This window comes from Danio rerio, chromosome 2 (genome assembly GCF_052040795.2).
Source record: "Danio rerio strain M-AB ecotype USA chromosome 2, GRCz13ab, whole genome shotgun sequence".
Lineage (NCBI taxonomy): Eukaryota > Metazoa > Chordata > Actinopteri > Cypriniformes > Danionidae > Danio > Danio rerio.
In genome coordinates this window covers 53,305,728-53,314,909 of record NC_141022.1, presented here as the reverse complement: position 1 = coordinate 53,314,909, position 9,182 = coordinate 53,305,728, and the positions used below count along the sequence as shown (strand labels likewise).

The window sequence follows — 9,182 nt, the reverse complement described above, 5'->3', positions numbered from 1 at the left end:
TTGCTTAGACAAAAGTCTTGTCACTTAACAGAAATAATGTCCAGTATAGAAAATAAAGTCATAGTGCAGTGTGTGACTCCCATGAGCTTGGAGGACTGCATCCATACATCTCTGCAGTGACTCAAATCACTGATTAATAAAGTCATCTGGAATGACAAAGAAAGCGTTCATGCAGGACTCCCAGAGTTCATCAAGATTCTTTGAATTCATCTTCAATGCCTCCTCCGTCATCTTACCCTAGACATGCTCAATAATGTTTATTTCTGGTGACTGGGCTGGCCAATCCTGGAGCACCTTGACCTTTTTTGCATTGAGGATCTCTGATGTGAAGGCTGAAGTATGACAAGGAGTGCTATCCTGCTGAAGAACTTGCCCTCTGGTTTGTAATGTAATGGGCAAATGATCTCAAAGTCATTCAGAACGTAGATAGAACCTTATAATTCCAAGGTGACTAAATGTCTTGATAGCTCAGGCTGTTGATGTTGCCATCCACTCTGCAGATCTCTCGCACGCCCCCATACTAAATATAACCCCAAACCATGATTTGTCCTTTACCAAACTTGACTGATTCTGTGAGAATATTGGGTCTATGAGTGTTCCAGTAGGTCTTCTGCAGTATTCGTGATGATTGGGATGCAGCTCAACAGATGATTCATGGCACAAATCTACATTCTGCCTCTTTTACAAATGATCAACTAGAAGTCAAGTTTTTATTTGTTGCCCTTACAACTGAGATCAACGACAAGAGTTTTGCCAGGTAGTGTACAATCAAGCTCAATTATTTACACCCCTGACAAATTCTGACCTAAAGTTACTTTAACCAGCAAGTATTGTTTTATTTATTTGACTAGAAATGACACTCAAAAGATCTCAAAATGATAATAAGATTCACAATATACAGTTAAAGTCAGAATTATTATCCCCCTTTGAATTTTTTTTCTATTTTAAATATTTTCTAAATGATTAACAGAGCAAGAACATTTTCACCGTAAGTCTGATAATATTTTTTCTTCTGGAGAAAGTCTTATTTGTTTTATTTTGGCCAAAATAAAGCAGTTTTTAATTTTTTAAACACCATTTAAAGACAAAATTATTAGCCCCTTTAAGCTATTTTTTTCAATAGTCTACAGAAAAAAACATCGTTATACAATAACTTGCCTAATTACCCTAACCTGCCTAATTAACCTAGTTAAGCCACTAAGCTGTATTGAAGTGTCTTGATAAATATCTAGTAAAATATAATTTACTGTCATCATGGCAAAGATTAAAAAAAAAACTGAAATTGGGGGAAAAAAAATAAACAAGGGGGCTAATAATTCTGACTTCAACTTCATGTATTTCTCAGCTTTTATTTACCTTTGAACAAAAAGTGAATGATGAATGTGAATGAATTATGAATAATGTCAGGCTTGACTGTGTATAAAGTGATGAATGCAGTTGAATGCTTGACCGTGTATACAAACAAACATCTGTTGAAAGGATACAGTTTATTCAGGTCTTTTTGTGCCCTTTTCAGATTCATTTTTTTTCTTGTTCAAGCAAAAATTAGTAACAACTTTATTGGCGTAAAGATAAAAAGTCTTTGATTAGGAAATCTGCTAATGATATGGTGTTTATATGCAGCCACTGCACATTCCTGAATATTGTCAATTCAAAACCTTAGGTATATATTAACAGAGCATGGCTAATTTATAGTTTAACAGAAAGGGAAGATTCGTGCTGACTGCTATTTTTTATTTATTTTTTTTATAATTAGCTATTTAGTATATGACTTAAGCTGCGGTCACACTAGAGTTTGTGCTGGCGAAAATCTGTCACAGCACTGAAAAGGGGCAGGATTAAATAATGTGGTTATAGGTTGAAAAATCCTGTGATTGCTCCATATTTTACATTTCTGTACAGAGAGCTCACGTTTGATCTTGCGTGAGGCGATTTCACTGGTCAGAGTTCACCAAGCTTGAACATTTGAACGCAGAGAAACACGTCGACTGCATTTGCATGCGCATGACTGGAAGTCTATGGGGCGAAATGTGCAGTGTGACCGCGGCTTAATAGTCATAGTTTATAGCAAAACACCTGCACCAAGTTTCACATGAAAGTTTCAGACATATTCAGTGATTTCTGTCATGGCTGTTCATACAGGCTGATACAGTTCTGCATTGTTAGTTTGTTTGCTCAGATCTATTTTTTTATTTATATATTTAGTAGTTCTATGATGAGTGTAAAAAGCATTCATACATGCTTTGAGCCTCGATTTTCTTATCACTGATGTTGTGTAAATGTGTGTAAATCAATCATCTCTTTCTGTTTCTTCATGAGGTCAATGATGAGATTTCTGGGAAAGCACTGAATGAGGAAACGAATGTGATGCACATCAAGAAAGATACATTTTTTCCTCAGTCTTCATATTTCTGTTACTACGTTCATGAATTGTGTTTGCTTTATTGGTTTATTTTTTTAGCTGAAAAAAATGAACAGCATGTGCTTAAAGGTGTACATGAAAACTTGACTTCTGTGCTTTTGACTACTGCTGAGAATCTATTTGTTAACAGTAACAAGTTACAGCAAGCTACTATTATTCAGAAATCAATATACTAACACATGAAATGAGCGATAGAATTGTTACAGCTTTTTAACAACCTTGTCCTTTGTTAGTTCAATAAAAATACTGACAGATACAATTTTTAAATAATAATAATACAATATTGAAATTAACGTGTACTAACAATAACAAATACTTCAAACCATTTATTAAAGTACTTAACCAATTAAAATGTTCTTTAGTGGGTTTTTTTTTTTGTATTGTGATTATTTTAAGCACATCCACTCCATCTTATTACCACTTTATTTATCTACAGTGCATCCGGAAAATTTTCATAGCACTTCACTTATCCACATTTTTTTATGTTACAGTTATATTCATTACATTCAATTAAATTCATTAAAAGAGTTTTTGAAATTGTTGCAAATTTATTAAAAATAAAAACCTGAAAAATCTCATGTACAGAAGTATTGACAGCCTTTGTTGTGAAGCTCTAAATTGAGCTCAGGTACATTCAGTTTCCACTGATCATTCTTCAGATGTTTCAGCAGCTTCATTGTTCACCTGTGGTAAATTCAGTTGACTGGACATGATTTAAAAAGACATACACCTGTCTATATAGGGGCCCAGGGTTGACAGTGCATGTCAAAGCACAAAACAAGCATGAAGACAAAGGAAATTGTCTGTAGACTTCCAAAACAGGATGTCAAAACAGGCACAAGGGTGGGGGAAGGTTACAGAAACATTTCTGCTGCTTTGAAAGTTCCAATGAGCACAGTGGCCTCCATCATCTGTAAGTGACAAATGTTTGGAACCACCAGGACTCTTTCTAGAGCTGTCCGGCCATCTAAGATGAGTGATCAGGGGAGAAGGGCCTTATTCAGGGAGGTGATCAATAACCCAATGGTTAATCTGTCTGAGCTTTAGCGTTCTTCTGTGGAGAGAGGAGAACCTTACAGAAGAACAACCATCTGTGCAGCAATTCACCAATCAGGCCTGTATGGTAGAGTGGCCAGACGAAAACCACTCCCCGCCGGGGATTTGCTAAAAGGCATCTGAAGAACTCGAGACCATAAGAAACAAAACTCTCTGGTCTGATGAGACTAAAGTTGAACTCTTTGGAGGTGTTACGTTTGAAGAAAACCAGGCACCACTCATGTGACGATTCTCTTAGACCAATCCACTGGTCGGCCGAAGCAGGAAGGACAGACTCATCTGCGCATAGGAAACACCTGGTTTCCCCTCTATAAAAGCCAGCAGTGTTTGCTTGTGGGGGCTGTGCTTTTGCTCCTGTTTATTTTGTTTTGTTTCTTTCTAGCTTTGGTTAATATTTGATTTTTGCTAACCTCAAGTGAGCACTTGTTTATTCTTTAATGTTTAAATAAATATTTTTCTGTACCGAACCATCCTGCATATGTCATCGCTTGAATTTGTTCTGGCCTTTGAGCCGGGTCGTGACGCTCATCGCCAGGCTAATACCATCCCTACAGTGAAGCATGGTGTTGGTAGCCCAATATCCCAAAGCACACCGCCAAAATATCAAGGGAGTGTCTTCACAACAACGCAGAGAATGTCCTTGAGTGGCCCAGCCAGAGCAAAGAGCCAAATCCTATTGAACATCTGTGGAGAGATCTGAAAATGGCTGTACACCGTCACATCCCATCCAACCTGACAGAGCTTGAAAGGTACTGCAAAGAGGAATGAGCAAAAATTCCTACAGACAGGTGTGCCGAGCTTGTGGCATCATATTCAAGAAGACTTGAGGTTGTAATTGCTGCCAAAGGTGCGTCAACAAAGTATTGAGCAAAGGCTGTGAATACTTCTGTACGTGTGATTTTTCAGTGTTTTTATTTTTAATAAATTTGCAGCAATTTAAAAACTCTTATTTTACATTGTCATTATGGGGTATTGTGTGTAGAATTTTGAGAAAATAATTGAATTTAATCCATTTTGGAATGAGGCTGTAACATAAACAAATGTGGAAAAAGCGAAATGCTATGAAGACTTTCCGGATGCACTGTATGTATGTATGTATATGTATGTATGTATCTATGTATGTATGTATGTATGTATATATATATATATGTGTGTGTGTGTGTGTGTGTGTGTGTGTGTGTGTGTGTGTGTGTGTGTGTGTGTGTGTATATGTGTATATATATATACGTGTATATATACGTGTATATATATATATATATATATATATATATATCTATACATATATATATATATATATATATATATATATATATATATATATATATATGTGTGTGTGTATATATATGTGTATGTTATGTATGTATATATATACACATACACACACACACACACACACACACACACACACACATATATATATATATATATATATATATATATATATTTATATATTTATATATATATATATATATATATATATATATATATATATATATATATATATATATATATATATATATATATATATATATATATGTATGTATATGTATGTATGTATATATATGTAACTATATCTAAATATATATCGTTTTTTTTTATCCATGTAGTGAAATTACATAAATCTGCAAAGCTATAACTATAATCATTTATATTGTACTTTTCTTTTTTCATTTGACTATTTGGACATATTGCTTCTGTTCAATTACTGAATAATCATGTTGTTTATATGCTTAAACCTCAGAGGAAGAAAAAGCCATTTTAATGTAAATTATGAATCTGTTCACTATATACCCTAAAGGTTTATCCATAAACCAATATATTACAATTTCATCTATAAAATGAACATGATTTTATTAGTAACATGTTTTAAGCATTATAAAAAAGCATTACAAACAAAAGGTTAACCAAACAAGGCTTACAAATGAAAAACCTCAAATGCCCTGTAAAAAATCTGAATACATGTGTTAAACCAAACCACGTTGTAGTGTTTGCATTTATACTTCTGCTTTTAAGATAAAAAAAAATATATGACCCATACGATCTAAAAGAAATATAAAAGGAACTAATTCTTATTAGACATCACGAGTGAAAAGAGTTGAAAGTTTTATTGAGAAAGGTCAGTCTTAAAGCCTCATCAGAAACTGAAATCACCAAAACGGAAAATAAAGCCAGCATTTCCTCACTCTGGTCTTCTTCCTGTGTCGTATGCCGTTCTTTCATCTTCGCACCATAAAAGAATATCTCAACCTCATTTGCATAATATTAAATAGCGAATAGTATTGTTTAAAAACAAAACAAAAAGGTAACACTACACAATAAGGTTTTATCAATGTATTTAAATTCAGTAATGAAGTTTTTAAAATGTTGGTGTGTTAATCTTGCTAATATCATTCAGAAGGTCACGATTCAATGATTATTTAAATAATTACTTTATGTAGCTTTATTTTACAAAATAATGCTGTGGTCACACCAGAGGTTGCAAAATTCTGTCGTACGGTTCTGCGAAAAGGGCCGGGATTAAACAAGATGATTAGACATTTAAAAAAGCGAGCGATTGCTCCATGTTTTAAATTTCTGTCCAGAGAGGTCATGTTTTGATCCTCGATTGGTCTCACGCAGTCAAGTGATGCGGTTTCGCAGGTCAGAGTTCACCAAGCTTGAACTTTGCACCGCAGCAACCTGCAAAACTTGACGCATGACCCTGCGTTTCCGGACACGTTCGTGTAAGTATGAATGGAAGTCTATGGCAGGAAAAGCCCAGTGTGACCGCAGCTTAAAGGAGATACAAAACACAGACATTTTACAGGAATGAAGGATGAAGGAATTATTTATTTTTGTTAGCTATACTGAAACGAAAATGAGATTGTTTTTAACTATTGAGCAGTCATCTAACGGAAGACATAATGTGATTGACTGTGGAATAAGAGGGTGGAGTGAGAAGATTGTGTCACGCACTGAGGAAAGCATTGTGCCAAAATCTGTTTTATATCTCCTAAAGAATTTAATTCAGGAGCTTTCCAATAAACATTTGAAAAGCATTTGAATTTGAAAATTAAGAAGAAAAAAAAAATAAACACAGAGGAAATGAATCTTATTTAATGGCTACTAACAGTCTCATGAATATGCCTGCATTATTTAATACTCTGGGGTCTGGGGTGTTTTAGGGGAATGGAGAAGTTCTGATGTGCCCTTTGTTCTTTTTACAGATGCTTATAAACACACTACTTGACAAAAGTCTTGTCGTTGATCTCTGTTGTAAGAGAAACAAATAAAAACTTGACTTCTAGTTGATCGTTTGGAGAAGTGGCAGAAGGTTGATTTTTCTTATAATAATAATACATTTTATTCGTAACTCACTTTTCTAAAACCCAAAGTGCTTACAAGAAAGTAAAAACAACAAAGCACAGTAAAACAATAAAAAATACAAAAAACAGTAAGAATAAAAGATATCAAAAATTAAAAACAGTCCTAAAAAGATGAGTTTTAAGTAGCTTCTTAAAACCGTCCAATCATCCGGCATTCTTAATGTTAGTGGGAAGAGCATTCCTCAGTTTGGGTGCACAGAAAGAGAACGCCCTACCTCCCATGGTGCTGAGTTTGCAGCAAGGCTGAAACAGCGTAGGACCCGAGGCAGATCGTAGACAGCGAGCGGCAGAGGAAATGGATATCAAGTCACAAATGTAACCCCGAGCAGAACCATGAACTGCTTTATATGTTAAAATTAATGTCTTGAAATCAATACGAGACCTGACGGGCAGCCAGTGAAGCTGTCGTAGTACGGGAGTGATGTGAGACAGATGATGTATGTGTCAACACACGCGCAGCAGATTTTTGGACGAGACAAAAGCATGGACAAGCCCTTCAGCGTCGATCCTCGAGAGGAAAAGACGGATTATATTTCGAAGAAGATAAAAGGCCGTTTTAGTTAAATGTTTAAAATGAGGCTTCAGACTAAGCTGAGCGTCAAGGAGAACACCAAGATTTGGAACCTGCGAAATGGCGATAAGACAGACCCATCAACCGTTAACTCAAATTCACTAAACCTCTTGATGTTAGAAGGAGTGCCAACCAATAACATCTCGGTTTTTAACTATTCAGTTTAAGATAATTATGTTGCATCCAAGCTTTAATTTCAGTAAACGATGACATTGATGGGCATGAATTGGGAGAAGTGTTAATATAGATCTGTGTCATCGGCATCACAATGATATCTAATCCTACATTTTTGCAGGATTTGACCAAGAGGCAACATATAAATACTAAAGGGAAGTGGACCAAGTACTGACCCTTGGGGGACACCATAACATAAAGCAACAGTACGTGATCTGTGACCCCCCCACATAGATAAACTGTGAACGTCCAGAAAGATTAATCATCACAAATACTGCAGAAGACATATTGGAATCCGCATGGACTGAAGATTCTCACACAAATCAGTCAAGTTTGGTGAAGAAAAAAATCATGGTTTGGGGTTTCATTCAGTATGTGGGCGTGCGAGAGATCTGCAGAGTGGATGGCAACATTAACAGCCTGAGGTATCAAGACATTTGTGCTGCCTATTATGTAATGTAATGTGTATTTATATAGCGCATTTATTGTGTATGGCCTGTACACCCAAAGCGCTTCACAATCATGCAGGGAGTCTCTCCAATCCACCACCAGTGAGCAGCATCCACTTGGATGATGCGACCGCTGCAACAGAACAACGGCGCCAGTGCGCTCACCACACACCAGCTATTGGTGGAGTGGAGAGACAGTGATAGAGCCAATTCGGTGGAAGGGGATGATTGGGAGGCCATGATCGTAAGGGCCGATAGATGGACTTTGGCCAGGACACCGGGGTTACACCCCTGCTCTTTCACGAGAAGTGCCATGGGATTTTTTTAATGACCACAGAGAGTCAGGATCTCGGTTTAACGTCTCATCCGAAAGATGGCGCCCACTGACAGTGTAGTGTCCCCTTCACTTTTTACTGGGGCATTAGGACTCACACAGACCACAGGTTGAGCACCCCCTGCTGGCCTCACTAACACCACTTCCAACAGCAACCCAGTGTTCCCTAGTGGTCTCCCATCCAGGTACTGACCAGGCTCAGCCCTGCTTAGCTTCAGTGAGTAACCGGTCTTGGGCTGCAGGGTGATATGGCTGTGGCATTACATTACAAACCACAGGAGAGGGCAAATTCTTCAGCAGGATAGCGCTCCTTCTCATATTTGGCCAGCCCAGTCACCAGAAATGAACATTATTGAGCATGTCTGGGGTAAGATGGAGGAGGCATTGAAGATGAATCTAAAGAATCTTGATAAACTCTGGGAGTCCTGCAAGAATGCTTTCTTTAATTTTTTTTTTTATTCCAGATGAGCTTATAAGCAAAGTCAGACCTTACTGTCCTAACTAAATAATTCAAAATCCAGGCATGATCATATTTTATTTTGATAAAAATAAGCGTAATCTAGAGGCCTTTGCCTTTCATAAAAGCCACTTCTGATTCCAAATGATCAACTAGAAGTCAAGTTATTATTTGTTCTTCCTAAAACTTGGATAGGCGACAAGACTTTAGTCAGGTAGTGTATAAGTGGTGAATACCACTGTAAACAGCGCGAACTGGGCTACAATAATACGTTAGCAACATTTATGTATCAAAAACACTGAAGACAGAAGACTTTTCAGAACTGGATCTTGTAGCCTAGAGTTTTTGCTTGGA

General features: G+C 36.6%; 1 long non-coding RNA gene across 1 annotated transcript; it reads left to right on the top strand.

Moving 5' to 3' along the window:
• Positions 1 to 1,748: 1,748 nt before the first annotated feature.
• Positions 1,749 to 5,660, top strand: LOC147846513 (uncharacterized). Its single transcript, XR_015479126.1, has 2 exons — positions 1,749 to 3,009; positions 5,086 to 5,660. It is a non-coding gene; the product is annotated as an uncharacterized LOC147846513 (long non-coding RNA).
• The last annotated feature ends 3,522 nt before the right edge of the window (positions 5,661 to 9,182 follow it).